The sequence below is a fragment of the Athene cunicularia genome (assembly GCF_003259725.1).
Source record: "Athene cunicularia isolate RWA chromosome 11 unlocalized genomic scaffold, athCun1 chr11_part2, whole genome shotgun sequence".
NCBI classification, from domain to species: domain Eukaryota; kingdom Metazoa; phylum Chordata; class Aves; order Strigiformes; family Strigidae; genus Athene; species Athene cunicularia.
Genome location: NW_020799114.1, coordinates 889,713 through 914,810, shown reverse-complemented (window position 1 = coordinate 914,810; position 25,098 = coordinate 889,713).

The window sequence follows — 25,098 nt, the reverse complement described above, 5'->3', positions numbered from 1 at the left end:
TCCAGATGTTCTCCCCTCAACAATTATCCGCCTTCTCCAGGCTGGCTCATTGCTCCACAGACATCCCCGGGCAGGCGGGACGGCAGCTGCCGAAGGGCACTGACAGGTTTGGCAGAGGTGGAAATATTTTGGCAGGTTGAATAAATTCTGAGTATTTCGTGTTATCCATCATTAACATGGCTAAAATGAAAGAGTAGGGACAGAGTTCAGAGCTCGCCTCTTGTTCAGACATGGAGAGGACATCGTCCCCCCACCCTCTCCGGGGGAAGCAGAACCTCCTGCCCAGGTTTCTGTTCTTCCAGCCCATGCTGGTCCCCATGTGGAGCATGGACCTACATGCACGTGTGTGCACCAAGGTATGAACAACTGTTAAGAGGTGGTGATGTAGCAGATCGTCAACTACCATGAGTGTCACGGAGAGAAAAATGCCTCTGACAGGTTGAAGTCTGTTACCAAATTAATGGAAAGCATGAGAAGGTGAGAGGCGCTCCTGCCAGTTATTTTAGCAGTGCAGGTCAGTCCCAGTGTGCAGCGGTTGATTAAAAATCCCCCCAAGTCTTGCAAGTCTGCAAAGCTCCAGCCTGCAGCTCCAACCCCTGGTCTCATCAACACCCCAGGGTCTGTCCCGCCTGCCAGCCCACCCAGCTGGCATTTTAACATGGCACCAGTTGCTGAAGGGTTCAGGTACAAGCAGAAAGTTAAAGAAATAGTTTACTCAGAAAGACAAAGTAGAAGAAAACAGTGTTTCGCCAAATGGCAGGTGAAATTCATTGTAAAGATGTTTTGGAGATGTAACGCATAAGGTAGGGTTTGCATGGGTCTTTGGTTTTTCAGAATTTACAAAAGCCCAGTGAACAGCTACAGCAAAGCCCACAGAAGTGATTGTCTTGACTATGAGAACAGCGCTGAGGAAAAGGGGGTTATCGATTCAAACAAGAAATAGGATAATGTCTCATCTGGGCTCGGAGTTCCTGGCCCTCTTCCCACTTTTTGTCCCCTGGGAAGTGAAAGAACTGAGAACAGAACTTAGTTTTTAAGAAAAAAAAATAAAAGAGCCAAAATTCAGATTGGCTGAAAATCTTCAGGATATGAGAAGACCAACGTTCCTCAAACATGAAATTTTTGGGGTGCAAATGTAACACTCTTCAGATTACCGTTAATTGTGTTTTGCTGTTTGTGACTTGAGGCTTATGATGTCATTTCATGTTTATCTGTGAATGAACCTGGGTATAACATAATGTGAACATGACAAAGTGTGATGGAATGCCAAAAGCTAAAGAGAAACATATGAATTCTGGGCTGAATACCTGCTTTACCCTAGTATCTAATAAGAAAAAAGCTGGGATGTGGAAACAGGGTGAACAGTAAGAAGAAAAAAAAATTTGGCACGTCTTTTGTTGAAATTCAATCCTCCCCCTCCCTACTATGCCCAGAAACCATCTGCAAACTTTTCAATCATTTTTTTAGGATACAGTGAATTTTATCATAATTTTGTCAACCAAAACCATATGTGCTTTTCCTATTGACAACATAGAATAACAAAATCATATTTGTTCAGACCACAAGGCAGGTAATAAATAACTGTGGACACACTGCTACAACTTAAGGGTTTTTTTAAAAAGAAGGTATTGAATATTACCAAAAAATTTAATTTGGGAGGTAAACTTCTGAAGAGAAAACCATCTGAGAGAAAGCTTGTGGCTCAATAACTTCCCCCTTCCTGTTAGACCAATTCTAGCTCAGTGTCCTGAGGCCATAATAAAATGAGATCTTCCACTGCCCGCCCTCACCCGTGCGTGGTGTGGATGTACACACAGACTGCAGGTAACGGCTACGGCACGTTCCTGCTGTGCACAGATTCTCGGCATTATTGCACTCGGCTGCCTCAGCTCCCACTGGCCATTGCTCTGCGAAGTTTGGATCCCTGAGGTGAAAAGATTAAATGTGAATTGAAGTAATTCAGGACATGCTTCCTCCTAATACAGCAGCCATGAAATATCTTTCCTTACTGATATTAGACAGGCTAATCTTTCAGGTGTGACCAAATATTGCCAGAATCACGCAAAAAATCTTCACGCTAGAGCCTCAGAATAGTCCTGCTCTAGGTAGGCTTTGGTGACAAGTAACATTTGCTCGTTCTTTCGGTCTAAAAATGCAAAAATTTGGAACACAAGTAGCTGCCTAAAGCACTTTAGAGAAGTCAGCTTTTTTTTTTTTTTTTTTCATAAGTTAACATGAAACTCTTCCCTCTGTGTGTGTGTGTCTGCATGGAGAAAGCTTTGCAAATGGTAGTGGGCTCAGCTTCCAACCACCAAAATTCAAACAGAGAATATGGCGTAGATGTTAATAGTAGTGGTTAACAGCTGAAAGAAGTTACCAAAGAAGCTGGTGAACCCTTTGTCTCAGGCTATCTGTAACTTGGACAGGCAACTTTCCTGGTCAGTGCTTTAGCAAGCCTTTGAGCTTAAAGGATGAAAATTATTATAGTGCAGTTACACTGAAGTTTGGGTCAAGTGATTTAAAGAAAAAAATCTATGAATCCATGTGTAGACAAACATCTGGTTTTAATATGATTATATCTATTACATTAATAAACATGCAGTTGTCATTGTGTTAGCAGTGATAAACAGCCTTAGGTTTTTATAGTAATGCCTCATTAAGATTGACTTGGGTGCTTGGTTGGATCTCTGCCACTTTGCACGATTGCTCTTTACTTGTACGATAAAGTGGATGCAGAAAAGCTTGTGCTCCAGCAAAGGGTAGGAGATCTGAGGGTGAAATGCTGCAGCTAAAATTCCCCTATTAGAAATGTTACTGCGTTCTCCTTGCCATACTCACTTTAATGCAGTGCTTCCTCACTCGTCGTCATTAGCCACAGCATCGGACTCTGCCATATTGTTTTCATTTTTTTCTATATAACAATGAGATAAACAGAAAGACCTTGGTCTGAATAATCTACTATTAAAACTATGCTTATTTATTACAATAACCTGAAGACTTCAGCCTCAGGGTGTCACATGCTACATGATGATGCAGGAAGGCAGAAAGTTCCCCTCAAAACCTTCCCGGTCTAAATGGCACAAAGGGAAAGAAAGACAGAAAGAAAGAAAGACAGAAAGAAAGAAAGAAAGAAAGAAAGAAAGAAAGAAAGAAAGAAAGAAAGAAAGAAAGAGAGAGTCATATAATTTTTCAGCCATGATAATGATAAAATAATAGACTTTTCAGGTCTTTAAAGCCTTCCTGCTAAATTCTTGATGATCTTAACAAAGCCTTCTGAGCTTAGTGAGCATTATTATCCCAATTTTATGGATTAGGTGACTGAGGGACAAAGGGATTAAATTCTCAGCCCTGTACCTTCTGCCCGGGTCAGCCCTCCTGCCCCAAACCGCCTCGCACTGGTGTAAGTGCCAGCACACACAAGGCACAAGAGCAGGTTCTGAAGCACTTTTTAGGATGACACACAGGAGAGAGTCAGAAGGAAATCTTGCTGTTTGGATTCTGCTCTTTTGTCTCTCAGTTAATACCTTCACCTGTTTTAATCTGATTTCTCAGCCAATCCCAGTTTTGAAGTTATATTTTAAAATGTAATGGTGTTACTCCGATACTGAAAGGAGAAGGCTGGAGATTACCTACAGTGTTTGGGAACCTTTCCTGCAATGCTGAGACCCATTAACAGAAGACAAGAGTGTACTTTTCCAGAAAACAGTGAAGTAGCTGAAGATTCAGTTAAGAGTCAACAATAATCCAATTGCTGCTGCTTTCCTCAGTCAGTGTGGGGGGGGGTGGTGGTGGTGGTGTCAGGGAAATGGGGCTTTACATGGGGCTGCTCTAGAGCTTGCGATGTGGGACCACCACAGAATCTTTTACAAATGACTCCATGCCCAGCTCAGCCCACGTGCTGGTTGGAGAGATGCAAGTTGTTGTCACTTTTAGACCACAAAACCTACAGGAAGCGGGTGTGAAGTGTTCCACCAGGATTACTAATTGTCTTCACCTTTCTTAATTCCTGTGAACTGGGGGAAGGGTGGAAGGAGACCAGCCCTTCCTCGGGAGCACCTGGGAGCTTTGCTGAGCAGCAGGTGCCCACGTTTAGCAGTGACTTCTTCAGTGAGGGCTGGTGGAGCAGCAGTTGGGTGCTGGGCAGGTAACCGCTTCCCTCCCATCCTACCCCAGAGCATCTGCTCCAGGGCAGCTGACCGAAGGGGATGGCTGGTGGTAGGAGATGGTGGAGAGCGTATTTGAGAGGTGAGGAGTCCAGAAGTGGGTGTTTGTCCGGCTCTAGGGCAGTCAAGGTGACCAGTGAGGTGGTGAGCATGTTTCTGAGGTGGGGTGAGAGACAAGATCCCTGTGTAGCCCAGGTCTTCTCATGCTGTGACAATGACAAATAGATGTTTTGTGTCTCTGCTTGTTGTGGTGGGAGTCTGTGACGCTGCAGCAGCTGCTCTGGGGCTGGAGCCGGGTGGTGCCACCAGCCTGCAGAGGGGGCTCGGCTGGGGCCAGAGAGCCCTGCCGGGTCCCTTGCCCCAAGGGAGGCCTTCTGGCGATGGTGTCCCCCTGCTCCGAGCTGTGTGCGTCCAGTTAGAGACCCCTCTCACCTCCTGAGCTGCAACAAACTACCTTTGGGTCCAACGTTTAACCTCCTGCACAGCTGCTCCAAGGAAGTAAACTTCCTTGTTGAACTTATTACACTGCAAAAGGGGTTGTTCGACATACGCTTTAGTTGGCAAATCAGTGGCTCCAGGAGATTTAGGGAAAATGTGGCAATTGCCTGACTTGTAAAAGATGTGTTGGAAATATCCAAAAGTTTTTGGTGCCAAGTGTAGCAGAGGTGATGTTTTGGTTTTATGTTTTTGTTTTGTGGTTTGTTTTTTTTTTTTCCTCTGACAGATGCTCGATTTTCCATCCCTTTCTCTGCTTTCTAATTCTGCCTCTTCCTTTATGTGGGAATGAAAGACAATGCTTGCTCTGTTCCCGGAAGTGTGGTCCGTTTTCTTAGAATTACTAGATATTCAAGACAAAGCACCTGTGCCTCAGGTTTCCTTTTGGGCAAATGGAAAGGGAGAACATGCATTCTGTTTTGCAGTGAAAATTACATGATTTTTATTTCTGAAGAAGTCTCATTAACACCTAATTTCCAGGTAAAGGAGCAACTTGTTTTTCCTTCCTTTTTGAACACTGAATGAGGGGTATTTCATAACTATTTTCTGTAACATGACTGCACCTGCAGGATCCATGACTTCTTTCATAACTTGCCTCCACCTATTTCTTTGTCTATGTTGTAAATTCAAGCAGTTGCTACCAGCCTCCTTTTTTCTCTTCAATATTTTAATATTGCATCTAATATTTAACAAGCATAGAAATGATGAAAACGCTACTGAATGTGTGACATAGGACTGTGAATTGAATGTGGGCTGCTAAGAATCCTTGTTTTAAACAGAAATTGGTGGTGGTTTTGTGTTGTGTTGTTTTGTTTTTAAACTAAAACAGAAACCACTTCAGCAGCACTAAAGGAACTTTAAGAGGCTGTATGCTTTGCAGGTCTAGGTACTAATAAACACAAGAACCCTATTCTCAGTACACTTTAAAGGAAAACAAGATTACGGTTTCTTTCACAGCTGCCTCAGTTTGGAGGCCAGAGTTTTTTAAAAGCACCGTCTGCATTCAAAATCCAGAATGCAGTTCCATCAGGGCAGCTCCTCGACGTGAGCACGGGGTGCCGTGCTAACAGGGTGAGGGCCAGGAAGGGAAGCTTAGTTGAAGAAAGTGCTACTTAAAGTAAATGCTAATGATTTAAAATGTTATTCCTTCTGTGCTTTTAGAGAGAAGGAAAAAAAAAGTAATAAAGGCTCCCAGCCTGTACCTCATCTCCAGTCACTCCCGTGAAATTCCCAAGTGAGCATCCAGGCTCCCCTCTCCCCCTCTTTAAAAATGGTGGACCTGGAACCACTTACAAAAGAGGCTTAATAAGAGGCAAATGTGTTTTATATTTTGTATCTTGTTAAGTGAAAAAAGATGGATTCTCACAAGTAGTCTCCTGGTGCAGATTTGAGTGGTCTATGCATGCAAATGTTGTGATGCTTCGTCTGCTAGCATCCCGTTCCAGTCCCCCTTGGCCACTTAAAATCCCACCCCCCCAGAGCAAGCAGAGATGAAATTGCTTCATTTGTACAATGGATCTGCAGATCTAGGAAACTTGTTTCTATCTGATTTGCTGATAATTTACTCCTCATTTGTTTTTTTTTTTTCTTTCCTTTTTTTTCCCCCCCTTAGAAAGAAAACAGTGTCTCAGCTCACATCTCTTCCCTAAGGAGGGAGGAATTGTTTCACCGGGCTGAGAGTATGATTGAAAGCAACTGAAAAAAATTAAAAACACCTACACAAAGATGGCACATTTATTAGAGGACAAGAAAACCCCTTTGCATCTGAATACTAATAGTAAAATTTTTAATTTGTGTTCCTGATTGTTGAAAAATCTGCTAGAAAAATGTAACTATTGAAAATATACAGTATGTTGTGGGAAGGTGTGTGTTGAACAGCAAGATGTGTTCCCCCTCTGATAATCATTTTTATGACCTTTTGGTGCAAGATAGTGCCATGCTTACTGTCTGCTTTCACTATTCAGTGTTGAGGAAACGCATTATATTTGTCTTTGATCCAGAGATCTGGACTGCTAAAACTGATGGCCACAATTAAAGACAGTCCTGTTGAAAACCTGACCCCTGTCTGCTCTCAACTTCATGTAAACTTTTCAATATGGATGTAATTTACTATTAAATTACCCGTGCTTTATTGCTTTTTAGCACAGCTCTGTCCTGTGTTGCCTTTTAAAAATATAAAGAGTAACATAAAAGAAAAATTGCAGTGCATCTGCTTAATTACGTAATTATATACTTGTTTTCCTACACTTAGGAACCTTTTTGGGTGCATTGTCTATAGAAAAGCTGTAATACTTGAGATGGATTACTTTTCTGTGTTCTCGGAGTGTACCCAGAACAAAACGTGTAACTGCAGTTGAGAGTTGTGCTGTTGTGAAGAGCTCGCCTTGAAGCGTGCTCCCTTTTTTTTAGGGCAGCCCAATAAGCTCATGAGGTTTTTTTCCCAGACCTTAAACATGACATCAGCCCGTGATTTTTCGCTCTGTGGTCTTGTAGACTTTCTGCTTGAATGAGGACTAAACTCCTCAGCTTTAGGGGATCACAGAAATCACAGACAATGTGATTGGAAGGGACGAGGAGGCATCAACTGATCTCTCACCACTTCTAAAAAAAAAAAAAAAAACCCACCAAAAAACAAAAACCAACCCAAATGCGTGGAATTTAGAGGCCAGGAGTCTACAGGCTTCAGTTATCTTGTGCCAGCTGCTACTGTGTCAGTGCTGGTGCCTCCAGCCAGCTCCTCCCTCACGGGCCGCTGCAGGTCTGGGCACGCCACGCTGCTCTTGCCATCGGTCGGATGTCTCGATCCTTGGCTGTCCTGTCCAGACTTCCTCCACCTGCATCCCCTTAGTAAAACATCCTGCACTTGATCCCTTGTGCCTTCCTCCAGATGCTCAGGGATCCCACACGTGATCCTAAAATGATCATTTTCTGGTGGCTGTGGCCTTCATGTGTGGCATAGAACGTTTATGAGCAGACAAGAAAATGATTGTACATCCTAAAAACAGAACTAAAATTGCTCCCTTCTGCTCACTGCTTCAGGGCTTCTCCAGCCTTTTTCATTGTTGCTTGGTGTTTCTGGTCCTTTCTTCTCACTTCATCGCTCTGCAGTTCATTTTGCACTTCGCTTGGCGCATCAGTCTTAACCTGGCCAGCCGCAGTTAGGTCCCTCTTCCCTGTCGTGAGGAGAAATCTCTGTACACCAGGTCCTAGAGCAAATACCCCCGAAAAGGTGGCTGTGCGTTGATTGCTGGGTTTGCATCTCCTTATGTTAAAAGCTGGTGGGCTGCCTGCTGGCTCCAGTGCTGCTCACAGGCAGAGCAGCCTCTTCTTTAATTCTTTAGAAATGTGCAACGTCTTTACAGATTGTTGTTATCTGATACGATAAAGTGCATTTCTCTGCATTCAATCAAGAGCTCTGCTTTTATGTAGTAAGCTTTGTTGGAGGCTGTGGATCAAATGCACCTAAACTTGCCCAAGAAAAGGCAGCGACGGCACCTTCTGGGATGCTGCCCCAGCAAACGAAGGGGGAACGCGCCTTCTCGGGAGACCGTCCCTGCGAAGGCGTGGAGGTGCGATGCAGGGCTGCCGCAGCACAGCGGCCTGTCTGGGAGCGACACTGACATGGCCGAGACATCTGTTTTCCCTCAGTCTGTAACACAAGGAGGAGGTTAAAGTGAAGGTGGGTTTGGCGCTGTTGGAGCGTATGTGGGAGATGGCGCTGGTCCAGGCGGCGCGGGGGAAGGAGGAGGCTCCCGCTCGGCTGGGAACCTGCGAGCTTTGGGATCACCAAAGAGCTGGAGGCTGCTGTGAGGACAGTATCTCAGGGTTTATTATTTCACAAGTGTTTGTAAGTCTCTAGTGCCTTTCAAATATAAAATGACTGGTGAGGAAATTCCATTGCTAAACTCTTTATATCACTATTACTTTGGCCAGTTGGGATATAGAAGATAAGAGATGGTCGAGGCAGGTCCCTTGAGTGGAGGCTGCAAGCACCAGCAAAAGCTCAAGGGGTGAAGCAGCTGTTTTCTGACTTGGGACAAGGCTGGGTCATCGCAGGTCCCAGCCAGCTTCTCCCAGGGCTCCTTTGTACACACAAAGCTAGAAACTGGGGGTGGGTGAAATTGAGCCACTTCTCTCTTGGCAGCTTCTCGTGCTCTCCATGGCTAGAAGTAGTGCTGTCCTGCACAACATCCTTGTCTCTAAATTGGAGAGACATGAGTCTGATGGATGGACCACTCGGTGGAGAAGGAATGGGCTGGATGGTGGCACTCCAAGAGTTGTGGTCAATGGCTCCATGTTTTCTGCCCCAGCCATTCAGGTACTAAAGTGAATAAATAAATTGATATCAAAACACATCACCCAGGGGAGGTAAATGTGATTTATTAGAGACTTAAAATATAAAATTATAAGGTTAAAAAATCATTAAAAATGAATTTAACAGGTGCAGTACTAAAAGAAGTGTTAAAGGTGTTTGTAGCCTAATCTAGTTTTATCTATGGCCTTCCCTCACACTGCCTTACTTTGATCCTCTTCTCCTTTAAGAACAAATGCGGCTTTACCCAACTGATAATTTATTTATAACTTTCTTTTTGTAAAAATTGCATCCACCAGAAAAAAACACGCTGCATGGAATTTTCTGACTTCCATGCAAAAATGTAACTGCAGACCATCGAGAAACTGCTGGGGGAATGTTTTATATGTTACCTAGCTTTTCTTAGGTATTTATTTTTGCGGAGGTTCACTTTGTGGGTTGAGAGCGTTCGCAACAAAAGCAAAACCAGACAAATCAAAATCTACCAACAAGTGATTCCCCCTGCCCCTCCAAGCTGTTGTTTGAATAAGGATCTGTCATTTTTTTGTCGAGTCACACGTCCTCCATCTCCCTGCTGTTGCATGTATTTGCCTGTAGTGTTTAATCTCTACAGGCACGCGGTGGGTAGGCAGGAGCACGCAAAACGTATGGGCAGGTATCAAGAAGCAATGTGCAACTGTGACAGCTTGAAAACACAATTATCTCCCTTGCCAAGACCCACATAAGGTATATATTTCCCAGGAGAGTGGAAGTATGGATGATTTCTGATGCAGAGGTGCTTTGAAAAGTTTCACGTTGCCATTAACGCGCGTTATTCCCCTTCCCAACATGTGTGTTGGTGTGCGGTGGCTGTGTCGGCGTTGCCTGTACCATCATGGGAGAGGTTGGCAGCACCCTGCGCTGGTGGCACAGGGAAAGCACATAAAGCTAATTTAGCTGAGGAGCAAGAGATGTTAAAAAAAAAAAAAGCTTCACTTGCACTTTTTTCCAGCTAAAAATGGTGTTGTGAGGAAATGGAATTTTTCACCTAAATATGTCTTGATTGAAAATCTCTGACCTTTAACATGAAGAACAACAACTAATTTTTGAAAGCAGATTTTTTTTTTTGCATTTTTGATTAAACTGAGCCAAACAATTATTTTTGTAAATGGAGTGGGTTTTTTTTTTTCCCCACAAAAAAAAGAGAGGAAAATGCGTTCTGACAAGCTTTAATAAAAAAGTAGTTAAGGGGATGTTTTCTCATGTGGATTCCATTTCCTGGGATGCTAAGCCCAGAAGCACAGAACCTGTGCTGTCTGTGGGCTCTTCATCTGGAGGGTGTAGCTCTGTAGCCAAGAGGAGAACAGGGGAGTGCCTTGAAGAGTAAAATCTACAAACAGCTTAGTGGTCTAAAGGTAAAGTCAGTGCATGTGTGAAACTTAATGGAGAGCTAATGGGGCTTTGGAGAGAAAGGAGCACATAAATTATACATTTAGCATTTTGGGGTTTTGATGGTGGAAGTGTGGTGCAAATGCTTAGCTGTCAGCTGGAAAAAGGCGAGGCTCTGAAATAATTTCTACGGGGATGTTGGTGCAAAATAACCCTCCTCTGTCCTTGTCGGCATTTGGAATAAGTGTGACGTAGCTGTGGGCTTCAGCCGGGAGGGTGCCAGGAGAGGCGCAAGGAGACGGCGCAGGGAGCTGGGCACCGAGCGGCGCTTTGGGGGGAGACAGGCGAGCCCAGCGCGGGGGGTTGTCTGGGGATCTGGGGTGGTGGTGGGGAGAGGGGTGGCTGTGGGGAGCAGGGTGGCTCTGCAGCTGCCTCCTGCGCCAGCTGGGGATGCGCTTGCTATTGTGTGGGGTATCGCAGCTGAGGTGGGACGAGGGCCAGGGGCATATGTCCAGAGGGCAGCAGGGCCTGCAGGGAATGATCCTTCCCATTACTGGGCGTTGATGGTGTCACAAAGGCATGGGGGTCAGTGGGATTCATCCTTTGTCCAAGGTATAAAGCTGAGCTGTGGCCTCTGCGTCTTCTACCTGCTGGCTCACTTTGTGGGAAGTGTTAAATAAAACCAGCTGCTTAAACTGCAATGCTGTGCTGAAAAACCTTTCAGCTGTCCCCACGCAGGTCTGTGCCCGTGGCGTGGCTGGGTGACGGCAGCGCGGTCCCTGGGGATCCCACAGCCCTGCGGGTGATGCTGGTCCACCAGTAAACCCACCACCTCCCGACAGGGCACAGGCACCATGGCTGAGCTGGATGAGGTGCTGGCCACTGGTGTCGACTATTGTCATATTTTTCTGGAATTTTGATGTGGGATGAGGTGGGAACAATGTTAAATCATTGGAAAAACAGGAGTGTGAGCGAGCTGCTTCTCCCGGGCACCACGGCCGCAGGGCACCACGCGCTGCCCAGCACCGAGCCTGAGCTGCTGCCTTAGGTGATGGCTGAATGTCAGCTCTGCACACAGAGCTGGGAGGGAGAATGAGGATGCGTGGGTTTTTTTTGTTTTTTTTTTTTTGGTGTGTATGTGCTCTCTGGCAGAGAAAACCATGACTGGGGAGCTGACAGTATCTGCCTCCTCCCTCTAACCCAGTACTCTGTCCTGCATTAACCGACCAAATGGTTCAGAAAAGGGAACAAGAAATGTTGAGATAGACATGTGCAACCGTCTGCCCATGTACTATTTTTCCTCTTGATTTCCCCATAATTAGAAGGTGAATTAAACCACAACTTGTATGAGGTAGTTGTTTTTTTTAAAATTGTTACCATTAACTGCTATAATTCTGGATTTTTTTTATATTAGCATAAATGTCTACTCCATTTTTGCATCAGTCTGTGTTACTCTGCTTGGCATGTTCAGTGTCAGGGAGTTCCCAAGTATAATTTGCATTTGTGGAAAGAAATTCCCCTTATTGGTTTCAAATGCATCACCTTTTAATTTCATGGAGGATGCCCAGGTACTTGTGTTATGAGATAGCCCAGAAGCAGCTGATCTACCCCCTGTAGGTTATTCATTATCTTCTGCGCTGTTATTATGTCTCCTCTTATTTATTGCCTAGTTAAGGTTAAAAAAAAAAGTCTTTCAATCTCTGGTCATATGAGAGACTTTCCATATCCCTAATCATTCCTGATGGTTTGCTGTGAATCACCTCTAATTACGCAATATTATTTTTGAAATAGGATGGTCACTACTACCCATTACGGCTGAGAATACTTGATCTACATGTGTTACACATCATTTTCCCGTGTTATCCAGCATCCTAATGTACTGGCTTTCTGAACATGGTATTTCAGCCTTCTCCATCCTAGCATCCCATGCTGGTAACTTCTTGCCTTCAAGTCCAGCCAGAGCGCATGAGCTACCATCCCTGCCCGCCCTGGTGCTCGGTCCTGTCATTTCTACCCTTCAGGCTCCTTCACTGGCTCCTCTTGCACCATCGCAAAGCTCAGGTTTGCTGCCCTGCTCTGCACAGCATGGTCCCAACTGCTCAGCTCCGCTGCCTGGGGCTGCCATCGTCTCCCCTCGTCTCGTGCCATCCCTGGCATTTCTTCCAGTCCTGGAAACTACTCCCCCACTCCAGCACTCAGGTTGTTTCTCCTCTCTTCATTAAGTCTCTTCTAAAAAAGTTAGTTCTTTGGTGGGCTGCACAGGCTCTGATCCGTGCCACTGAGATACTTTCATCATCCTTCAGTGCTGAAGCAGAACTTAAAAATGATAAACTAAGTGTCTGATCCCGCAAACAGTTACACGTGCGAGTCGTCTTGTTGACTTCAAAGGAACTGCTCACATGAGAAAGTCAAGTATTAAGATATTTCCAGTAATGAAAATTCCTTAGGGTTGGATTTTTTTTGTTAGTAGTGCAGAACAGAATTTTGTGCCTCAATAAATAGCTGCTCATTACAATTCAAATGGTTACTTAGATAGTTTAAATTTAGATAGATGCCTACCTGTCTCTCCAAACTAATTCTAAATGCTAAATCCTGCCACTCCTGACGCAAGCAGTTGGGAGTGAGCCCATGTCTGTGGTGGGGAGGGGGAGCCCATCCTGGTTAGACAGCGGGCGAGGGATGAGCAAGCAGCAGAAGTGTATTTATTGTCATCTGTCTTCATTTAAAGTGAGTCACTGCTGATTTTTAGTTATCAAAGGAAATGCAAAGATTCCTTGAGGAAGAAAACTGCTAATTCTGGCCTCTGGTCAGTCCCAGGCGGGCAGGGAGGACGTATCAGCCTGACCTGGGGACCGTGGCTGCGGGTGTCAGGCAGGTACCTCCTGGCTCTGACCGCCCCCGGCCCTGGCCCGCAGCTCCCTGCCTGACACCCAGCTGGTCCCTCTGCCCCTGCCCATGGGCAGTGCCTGGGTGGCCATGCTTGCACCTCTGCACACCAGCAGCGTGGCCAGAAAGCTGGAGCAGTCGCTACTCGCCCGTGAGCTGCAGCCATAAAAAGGGGAGGCTTTAAGGCGAGGCTTTTCTCCCGTCCTGCTCTCAGCTCTGCCTGCCCCAGGTGCACGTGCCCATCCGCATCTGCGGCGGGGACGAGGGAAGTCAACGCTTTGTGCAGGTTTCTGGGGGGAACTTTTGAGGGCCCTGGTTAGGATTGTGCTTTGTTCATGTGTCTGTTTCCTGCTTTTCATTGCAACAGGGGCATGTGCAGTTGGGAAGGGAAAGGGGCAGGTTTTAAGGCAATACAGAGATAAGTTCAAATTAATAAATAGTGTGGGCGTTGGTACTGGGGAATGAGTAAACACCCAAAGAATAGGCTGTCCCCATCTGTACACAAAGCAGTCTTGTTCATCTTGGAACTGTGCAATTTCTTACAAAGTAGAAAATGAATTTTAAATGTAGACACCTTTCTAATTTTGTCTATGCAACTCTCAGAGGTGGGGCGAGGGGAAGCAGATGTAAGTCCTGGCGGTTGCTCTCCACTCGCCTTATTTGACGCAGTAGAAAGCCCAGATGGTGTTTTCTGATGTAATAGTTGGTGGATAGGTCTGTACTTCCTTGGATGAAACATTTTGAAACTAAAATGACTCATCTACAGGACTGAAGCTGAGCAGTAATGCTTTCTCTGAGACCCACTAATAACTACTTTTAACATTTTTTTTCTGGAATTTACAATATAATATTCCATCATGGAGTTGAACGCAGGGTTTCAGTTGCTTATTAGCTAGCAACCCCCTTGTCTAGCATATTGCTGAATCAGGCCTGCCTCTTCCTTCTTAACATTTTCAATTAATTTCAAGAATTTTAGTTTTTCTGGTTTCTGTTCGGCCATTGCATGTTCAATTCTCACGGCACAACTAAGCAAGACATCTGTTCTGCTTGCCTCAGGTCAGAAGCGGCTGGTGGGTTTTAAAACTGACTGAAGCTTCATTGCCGCCTTTGCCCATATACAAATGTATTTAATTGCCAATCATACACCTGATCAAGCGACACCATCGAAGAACTACTTATTCCTGTTTATGGTTTGGCCCCTTTCACAAAGGCACACTCTGTGGCAGTAACTCATGTGACAGTTCCTGCAGCATTTCATCCTGCACTGGGCCAGCCATGCAAGTGTGGGCCCGAGAGCGGTGAGCGCTGGGCCCAGCATCCCTCTTGAGGAACGCCATTTGGGGGGAGGAGGGTGACCAAACCATCCCCATCAGCCCTGGGGCTGCAACGCCCTTTGACTGCTTATCCTGCCAGACTCAGCCCTTGGAGGCAGGTGGGTGTTGCTGGGGGCCCGCGGTGCCCTGGAGTCGCCGCTGGCCGTTTGCTCGCTGGGGCGTGGGACGGCAGCGCAGCCCCGCTCGGGCCAGGAGCCCCAGCGTGTGTGCCCTGGGGGATGCAGGGGCTGTCCCGTGGGTGCTGTGCCATCTAGCAAACACCCAAGGGGACTTTGATTTGTGCTGTTGTGTCTTGAGAGCAGCCAGCAGCATGACATGGGGAGCGCTTCTACCTGGGGGGGACTTGCAAAGGGCATCAGGCTGCAGGAAGCAACTGCTTCCCCTGCACATTTTTGGTGGTTCTGTCTCGTTGTCTGCATGCTGAGGTGGTGTGTGAGCCTGGGCCCGTGCCACTGCTGCCTCGGGAGCACCCACAGCTGCCAGTCCCCCCACGTGTTGCCGTATTGGCAGCCTCTTCGACTCCATTCGGTGACCCAAGGAGACAAGAAGGGGTTTGAGAGAGGAAGGTGCCAACAGCTGAACTCCCAGTAAAGCCCATATAGAACAGAATCACCTCAGGAGGAAAGGGGTATTTTTTTCCCCTCTCCATGTTTTCTCCCCGCTGGCAGGAGCGTGAGGGCGGCTCTCCTGCAGCCCCAGCTCCCCGGGGGCACTGGGAGAGCGTGCTGTGGACGGTAATGCTGCAACTATTTCCGAGATTGCCAAACAGCAATTTTGTAATTATGCCAATTGCCTAATTTGTACTGAAATTACTTTTTTGTGTGTATGTGTTCTCACATTTCTTTTTATTTTTAAATAAATGAATATTTCAAGTAGGTTTTGAGCATAGAATAAAAAAAACAACTAAGTTATGTAGTGGAAATTATAATGGGAAACAAATTTCCAGTTTTTGTCAAGAAGCAAAATTTTACTTCACTGGCTTGCGTAATTTTTGGTATGAGGCAAGCAAATGAGGTGAAGATGTCTGTTTGATATTTAGGGAAAGATTTGATGCTTTTATAAGGGAATCCTCTACCTCCCTCATCCTTCATTCGTCATCCTCATCCATCCAAACACCACTGTAAATTTGTCAGAGCCTTTTCCATATTCAGTACTTGTATAAATAATGGCTGTTGTGAACAGAAAAAAGGAAACATGCATTTTCTATTTCTGTTCTGTCTCCAGTCATACCCGTGGAAATGTTTAGTGGGTTTTTGCTTTCAGAATACCCGCGCTCAGATCATATAATATAATTGCATAAGCAAAAGTACATTCCGGTGTTGCCCCTTATTGTGGTTGCTACTTGCCAAAAAAACACGAGTTTGTGCGCTTTTCTTTAATATATGAGACAGCCTGTGCTTCATTACTACGCGCTTTTATCCTACTTCATCATGTCTTCCTTCTTTTCTGTGCTATCTTAGGGATTATGCAGCTTCTCTGCAATATTCTGAAATTAATCAAACCAAGCAAAACCTCATGCTATATTATCCATCACTGGAGGAGAATGATTTCCACAATCCAGGCAGCTTTACATTGTTTTGTCCAGGGGCTGCAGCAGAATTCCATTAACCAGAATACACTAGAAATGTGATTTCTCACAAAAAGCATTTGTTAAATATTTGCAAACAGCAAATTTTTAGATGTGATTAGGGTTATATTTTGTATCAAATTTCTTTTTCTCTTATTTTAATTAGGAAGTGGACAAGCATAATGTCCACTTCTTCCTGTGCATTTTCACCCACTGAACAGCTGCCGGGTGCTAATGCAGCGAGGCTGAGGAAGCTTTGCTATGCAGTGAGATATGTGAAAACTTAATGGATGCTTACCCAGACTATTTTATATTTTGTCTATTATATAATCAAGCTCTACAAGTAATTTCTTTCAATGAATTAGTAACTGTACTGCAGATTGCAGACCCTTTGATTGAAAGTAATAACGGAGATTATCCATAGAGTTTGTTGAGTGACGGTTCTGACTTGACCCACTGTCCAGAGAGATAAGAATTAATCTTATAAACCTCTCCACACTTCCACCCGCTCTGATCCACCAGACAATGGCATGGGGTCCCGTTAGCCCCACTTTGTTGTGGGGCAGAGAGAGAGGTACCCCAGTTCTGGGTGGGCTGGTGCCGAGTGCGATGTGTGGTGGTGGCACCCAAAGCGCAGGGCCAGCACGGCTGCAGAGGCTGCCCGATGGCTGCCCGGCCTCCTGCAGCCCACACCTGTGCCTAGGGAGCAGGGAGAGCAAAGCTGGAGACCGAATAGGTGTATGAGTCAGTAACAGGTACAATTACTTATGCCATGGACTCTTTTTTCTCTCAGAGTAAGTTAAAGTCTCAGTGCTGGACCCGAGTTGCTGCCCGGCCGTTCAGAGTGTGTCTGGTGGCCTGGACCAGATGATCGTTGTAAGTCCCTTCCAATGGAACTATGCTTTTCTGCTCAGCTCAGAGCTGCAAGGCTTTTCTTCTGAGGAAAGGCACTGAAAAGGGAAATAACAACAGCAGCTACTGCCTGTTTGCCACTGGGAACTGACTGGGAGAAGCTGAAGGAGCTTTAGATACTTCCAGCTGATGCAGAGCTGCTACATAGGTTCAGATAGTTTCTGCACTCTGGAGCTTTTGCACCATTTCTTTCCCCTCCTTCTGCCCACAGGTTTCTTCTTTGAGCCCTATGCTGCCATGGACTAATTTTTTTCCCAGATATTTTACCATTGTCAAAAGTATTTCCTCTCTCCAAATGGCATTTTAATGAGTGCTCCCACAATTACTGATGATAATGTAATTAATTTATTTTGTACAGCTTTTGTTAACAACTGCGAGCTGTTTACTTGTAATGATCCTGACTTCTCACCTCCTTCTTGGTATCTGTGGTGTTGAGTGTTATTAAGTGGGGAAAATGCCTTTAAGTAACAGAATTGAACCACGCTGGGCATTTGGGAGTGATAGTTGCTGGGGAGCAATGCTGACCACAGCCCGGGAAAAGGGGCAGAGTCAAGGCTTGGGGTGTATCTGGGGGGACAGCGGTGACTGTACAAGCACAGCCTGGTCCTTACACTTGACTCCTGAGCCCAGGTGAGAGGTGCAGCACTTTCCTTAGGGAGATGGGTCAGAGCTGCTTATGAATATTCCTTCATTTGTGAAATTAGGCAGTCATGCTCTTTTCTGTTAGCTTGTCGATAACACATAAACAGGACACACTTGTTCTTTGTGTTAAGGTGACGCAGACACGGGAGGTGTGGAGGGTACAGCAGCTAAAAACTGAGCTGTAGTCAGATATGCAGTACAGCTGTCAAACAGATGAGCTGAGAGGGTGTGCTTGCTGCTTTGTGTTTGTTACTTTATTGTGAAATAAAATACCGATGTTTCCAATTCATGTAGAAACTATCGAACTGCTGCTCCCTTCTCTTCTTTTCCTGGATTTGTGACTTCTGCTAAAATTAAGAGATTAGGACAGCATAAATCTGTTAACTGTCTCAGCCTTCAGAAAAATAGTATGTTTCTCTAGTTCCTGCTTTCCATTAAGGTTATACATGGCTGTGGAAGGACTCAGTAACTAGTGAATGATGGCACTTCAGAAAACATGTTTAGCCACAAAGGCGAAAATAAACAAGAACAGTGCAGCTTTACTACATTTTTCAGCTGAAATAGCACCAGAGCCTCTTGCCACACCAAAAGCAAGACCCCACGGACAAAAAACCATCATTGTAAGTCAGTGTTGCAGAGGTCGAGGGCAGGGGTTGGGTTTTCTTTTTTTTTCTTTTTTCCCCATCACCAAATTTCCCTCTCCAGCTAGATAGCCTGAACTTGTGTGACATTATCCATCCTCACACGCAAACCAGCCGCTCCCCTTCTCCTCATTATACATTCTGCTGGTGATAATACCACTGGGTTAATGCACCAGCTTTCACATCCACAGACATCAGTTCACAACCTGATATGCCTACGAGTGAAATGAGGATGATGGTGACCTCAAACAGATCCCTGGTGGATATTACTTCGTATCAAATCATATGATTATTCATTGATTCAGAGGGCAGTTCTTGCTCGGATACTGAGGGATAAGGTCTAGTTCTGCAGGTTTTGGATGCTCTCAGGTGAATTCAGGCAAACGCTGGGCATCTCCCCGCACTGGGAAAGTCACGCAGGGACACCCAGAGTGCCTTCTCCCACAGCTGGGTGCAGTGCTCCCAAATCCTTGTCTCTGCCAGGCAGATAGAGAGGTGTAACTCCATGCTGCTCACCTACAGTGCCAGAAAGGGGGCTCATCCCGCTGCCAGGAATTTGGAGTGGCAATGATAAAGTGAGTTACTGGGTGAACTGGGTGCTGCTGTGAGTCATGTTTGGTCATTCCTCCGTTTCATACAGGCAAACGCAGTTCCACGCTTCTCTCCAGATCTTTGTTTATTGTATTTATACCATGGTGGGTTCAGTGCTTCTTCATTTACTCTTTAAAAACAACCCCAACAAAACCCACCCCAAGCCGCAGTCATTGACAAGCTGCACTGAACATCAGGGTACGAGACTGACACTTGTGACAACACCAGAGTTGGGGGTAATGTGATATTCAGATATTATGATGCAAATAACAGGTTTAAGTTCTGTGTTTTTCAAGACCCTATGGGTGCATTGCTTTGGGTTAAAAAAATAGAAGAAGGTCAAGCACCATTGAGCTGGCCTCCAAGAGTAAACAATTATTTTAAACGCCATGGTGTACTCACTTTCAACAAGAGAGCTTCTGCTTGCAAGCAGTACAGTAGCATGCAAGTATTTAGGTCTCCTTAAAACTGTTTCTTCCCGCACTTGTGTTAATACAGATATTAAGCCTAATAGTATCTACTTAGCATAAACAAGAAGATAAAAATGATTTCTGTGATTGAAATGTTTGTTATTTAGCATTAAGCATCTTCATACTCTCATGTGTTTTGCATTTTAATCCACTCTGTGCTTGGTTTTGGGATTGATAGATTAGTTTTAATCCCCTGTCTAATAGTGAAGTACTGGTGAGATTTATTAAACAGGCAGGGTTTGGTACTTGGATTTAAGAGGACTCACATGCACTGTTCATGCATATTAAATTTGGGAAACCACCGGTTCAGTTTATAAAGGGCTGTGATGTCCTTTATCACTGAGTGTTTCTGTTGTGCTTCACTAGCTCAGTAAGCCTTTATATTTCTGAAATGGAACGTTTTTGATGGTTCTTTCCCACTGCATAAATCTAATATTCCAAAGATATGTTTTTAACTGTTAAAGTTATTACTGCAATGCTATTCATTTTACCCCGAGTTTGTGTCGTTCCTCTCCTCCTTGGCTCGGCAGCACCGAAGGTTGGGCAAGGATCCCCCCCCACCTCGGGATGCCAGGGCTGCAGCTGCGGGGCCGAGTCCTGGGCGCAGGAGCCAAGGCGGGTGATGCTCACAAATGCTTCCCCATAGCAGTTTACTGACTCAATTTTGTAGCTGTGTGTGCTTGAGGCTGTCGGTGTGGGGGCGTTGTGGTGTGTGCATAGGTGAGTGTGAGGATAATGGATGACGGATGTGCCCGAGATACTGAGGGTGTGCACTGGCTCAGAAGGACAATCTTGGAAAAAACTGCTTCTAGGAAACCCCTCCTGGGGAAGCCAACAAGCTGCACTGGCTCTGGCCACTGACTCCCGACACGTCCCGGTGTCCAGAGCTGAACCTCTCTGTTCGCTCTCCACTGGAACCAACTCCCCGTGTTTGCTGTATTTCAGGAAACAAATAAAAAGTGCTGTATGGTGATTAGAATGTGAAAATGACTCCTGTGTGGGTTTTACTGTTACACTGGGAAAAGCAGAAGCTTGATAATAGTTAAAAAGCCACTGAAAACTTCAAACCCGCCTAAATTACAAATTCATGCCCTATCAGTGGAAGATGAGTTGACTTAATTTGCGGTTTTACTGGTTAATATACCATTAATGCTGTAATACTAGTAATGCTGTGAGAAATGGGGGAAATTTACTTTTTTGTTAATGTAATTATAGGATTGCTATATAAAAGTTATTAACTGCAGAAGTGAAAACTAGGAAAAATGAGTTTAAATTTAATAAGTTAAAGAAACCACTAAAAGCGTTTTGCAAGAAGATGCTTTATTATTGTAGGTTTGCTTCTTTAGCTAACCTCTATTTTTGATTTACCAAATAAATATGTAAAGCAGATAGTGCAAATACAAGTGGCAGCAGCTGTAATCACCAGCTTACGAACTCCCGTATTTGATTAGAACACAGATAATAAATATCTGTATGAAATTTTACTTGGTCACTGGGAACTGATCGGTCCTGTGAACTAAAGGAGCATTTCAACACTTGGGTTTAAGATGTGGTAATGGAAGATAATTTCTTTTCAGTTAAAGTTTCTAAAAGACTTTATGTGATACGCTGGATAATTGACAATACTTTTCTACCTCAGTTAAAGCAAATTTTTTATTCTGCATATGACAGAAGAGATAAAGAAGGCAAATAGGCAGTTATTTGTTCCCACCCCTTCCTTTTTGTTTTCTTTTTTCCTAATACAAGAATCTAGAAAGGTGGCAAAATTAAACAGTGATGTTTTCACATAATGTGCTTTTAGCCCTTGGAATTCATGGCCACAAGATGTTGATGCAACAAGATTGAAAATATTAGATATTTTATTTTATGGCTAACGAGAACATCCATGCTAATATATATAATTTCAATTAAATAATCAAAATTCTCCTGCTCCAGGACATAAGACAATCCCTAACCAATGGTGATGGGGAGGGAACTCCCCTGTGGCCATGTTATTTCATAATTATCAGCTGTGAGGTTTCTTGCCCATTTCAGTGTGAGGACACTGAACAAAATTAACCATTTGGAGCATGTGAGAGTAGGATACCACTTGGCTCATCAGCTCTTTGCGTTTCTCAGGAAAAGCACCCGTTTGCAGTGCAGGGGTTTTGCGGGACCCTCGTTTTGTGTATGCGAAATTTCAGAAATGTTTGCAGTTAAGATGTTTTCAGAAGGGTAGAAAATCACTTTATATCTTTTTTTCCAGTTTTCCCTTTGTGCATATAGCTTTGGGAATTTAACACAGGCAAAACTTAACTGATTTAACATATTAAAAGAGGGAAAAAAAAAAGTCTGTTGTTTAAGGAGGTGTCCTAGCCTCTCCGGTGTTAGCCACGCTGTGCCCTGAAGGAGAGGTTGGTGTTACGTGGCGCGTGGCTGGGCTGCGGGGAGGACGTGGTGCTGGGGCCAAGCACCATCTGAGAGGCTCCCCACACCGCTCCGTTTTTTTAGCTGATGATCCATGATTTGAGCAAAATCAGGAAAAACGTGAAAAGTCAGTACTTTCTGTGATAGCCTTGGTATTCTGAAGTAGTTGCATTTGTAAGAATAAAGGTGGCTTCAGCTCCTGACTGACAGGAGGTGGCTGCTAAATTAGAGCTCACGGGGGGCTCTCTTTGGTATCGTGCTTTCCACACACCGAGCACTTGAATTTCACAGAGCCCCAGCTGCAAACTAGTCTCCTTTAAGACACTGATAGCCTTAGGTGCTCACTTGTCTCGAGGTATTCTGGCATATTACGACTTCAAAAAAGCAAAAGCCACATCTGGGAATGAATCCAAGAAACCTAGAAGAACTTGTAGAAATGCCACATAGACATCGCAGCCTGGGTTTCGGTTTCCATCTCTATTTCCAAGGCACTTGTGGCACCGTATGAACCAATAGACAGCACTTTTTGGTTTATGTTTGGAGCCACCCTTGGCTTAAATCAAAGCAGAAATGCAGTGATGTGGCATGCGACTTCTCATGTTCTTTCTGCCACATGTTAGGTTTTCTGTCGGTGGTGACCATGCATCAGCTCTCCCCAGACCTGACTGCTATCAGCCCTGAAGCTCTCATTTGGGAACAACTCGGCAATTAAAAAATCTCTTTGCTTTCTTAAGGTGATTTATTGATATGTGAGCATATTAGTAGGGAATAATATGAATGAAATGGGAACTGAAGTGGGAGGGTTGTGTCTGCAGCCACAGTTTGCCTATGGACATGGTGGTAACTCGTGACCGTGGGATTTTGCCATATTCTCACCTAACTTTGTGTAAGGCACACAGAGTCGTCAAATTACAGCAAATCTCTTCTATTAAGAGAGGTATAACAGTAACTTGTGTTTTTACCACCTTCTTTGAAAATAGTGCTGGCACTGGAACGTGCCTCTAAATGAAAGGGTGCAGCTGCAGAATAGATGAGCCACGAGCTGGAAGCGGGGAGGGTGGTTGCTGCTCTCCTGTCGCCACCAGCTCGCGGCTCAGCTTTCCCCACAGGTACGAGGTGGCGTTTTCCCAGCCAGCTGTTCCACTGGCACACCTCTGATCCCCCTTGTAGGAGGTTTCTAGCTGTTTGCTGAGCACAGACATCGAGCTGATGGCTCTCTGGTGAGAAACACGAAGGCTTCCCCTGCTCAGATCCTGGAGGATTTGAACGTGGGGGCTATGGATGGGGTCAGGCATCAGTGACGGGAGCGGAGCGAGCGAGAGCCTCGTGGCAAAACTAACCCAGCTCGTAGCTGGTATGGAGCTGAAATGATGTGACAAGGATTTAGCTTTAGGTTTTAAATCTTTCCTGGGCTTCTGTTGCAATTAAGCAATATGCACACATTGGTAATTGGGTTCCCCTACTGGGAGGTTTCCATTATGTGATTGGTAGCTGCTGGTGAGGACAGCCATGCTCTCCAGTACTTCTTTTCCAAAGTACTCACACGTGCAAAGTATTTCACTGATGTTCCTTGCTGTTTCAAATACGTTAGAGATGCAGCTCCAAGAGCAAGTTCATGCTTAGCACCAACACCAAGACCTTCTCCTCTCTTCACTCCCTCTCGCCATACCTACAGACATAATTTTTTCCCTTTTGATTATTTACAGAAGCTTCAGTCACATTGGGCGTCTTCCCGGTTAATGCAGTTCTGGGATGATGTTCTCTCCTGTGAGTTTTTCCAGTCCTTGCTGGCTGGGACGGGTGCTGTTTCAGTACATATATCCTGAACTTTAAACAGCAAACTCCTTGTTTTCTACTTTTTAAGACTACAGAAGTTATGAGTGCTCCCCGAGGCCTTGGTGCTGGCATACACTGCCAGCACGCTGCTGCATGCGCTTTCCCTCACTGGTGAATTTGGTTACTGTAAATCTTCCAGTGTCCTCAGCTAGTTGGATTAATTCGCTATAACACGGAGCAACACTGAATGATGTCACATGGGTAGAAGTAAGAAAACACCAGCTTTTAAAATAATTCCTGGCTTGCCCCTACTATATACCGTAGTTCTTGCCATTTGAAGAAAATTTTTTTTGGTATCCTTTTATGTAAACACATCATGTTAAAAAAGGCAAACTATAAAACGTTAAAAACCCTGCAGGGTATTAAAAATACCGGTCTCAATGCATGTGTTCATTCCTTTCACTTTCTTTTTAGATCACTAGTGTTGGTACAAAATGAGCTGAGAGAAGGAGAGAATTCTAATTAGGTTTAAAAAAGAAAAAAATATGGCAGTTTATTTTGAGCGCATGTCTGCTTTGCAAAGGCATATCCCATTTCAGATGCAGGCAGAATGAATCATTATTACACATTTATCATCATAAAAATGCTTATTTGGACTTTTTTTTTTTTAAGAAAAGGAAAAAAATTATAAAAAGGGCAAAGCAAAGAGCCATCTCTGAAGGGCAGTTATTGCTTGCCCTTGCTTGGGAAAAAAGGCTTTCTCAATGGGATTACGTCCCCGCTCATAACCTATCAGCCGTCTGATCAGAAATTCATAACGCAGGCCATCCATTTCCAGCTCTGCGAGGGCTGCATGATTGAATTTAAATAGGCAAATGCCAGACTTGAGCTTTGACATTCTCTCTGTCTCTCTCAATCTTTCTCTTTCCCCTGCCCTCCCAATCATAGCGCCTTTCTTCCTCCCTTTCTTCCTCTCTTCCCTCCGCGCACCACCATTTCACATGAGGCTCGAGCCAGCGTGATGAGAAGTTATCGGGAAATGGAGGATGGATGTGGGGGGAGAGGGAGAGGAGGGATGCACAGCGAAGGAGAAATATTGAGGGAGCTGGACAGCAGAAAATTATAAATTGTGGCTGTCATGCTTTCATTGGGACACTAAAATCTGTTTTTAAAGCCCCCCACCTTTTTTTTCTCATTTAAAAAGAGATATTTCAGCATACATTAATAGTCTGTGTCCTTACCCAACCTGTAAGATGTCTGCGAGCACAAAGCTCCTAAGCTATTCTCTTTTTTCTGTTTCTTACATAGCTGATAAGGATGAAAATGAATTCAAATCTGTGCGCTTTCAGTCATGGCATTTTAAGGTGCAGGAGATGAAAAAGCTGCCTGGTGGCAGGCGCTCACTGGGTGAGGGTCCCGTCCCAGCCCACCCCGAGGCCCTGGCAGCCCAAGAGCCGGCAGTGTGGTGGCTGCCAGCGCCGTGGGGTTCGGGGGGGCTGGTGCTGGGGGTGCCGGGGTTTTCTATTTTAATTGCT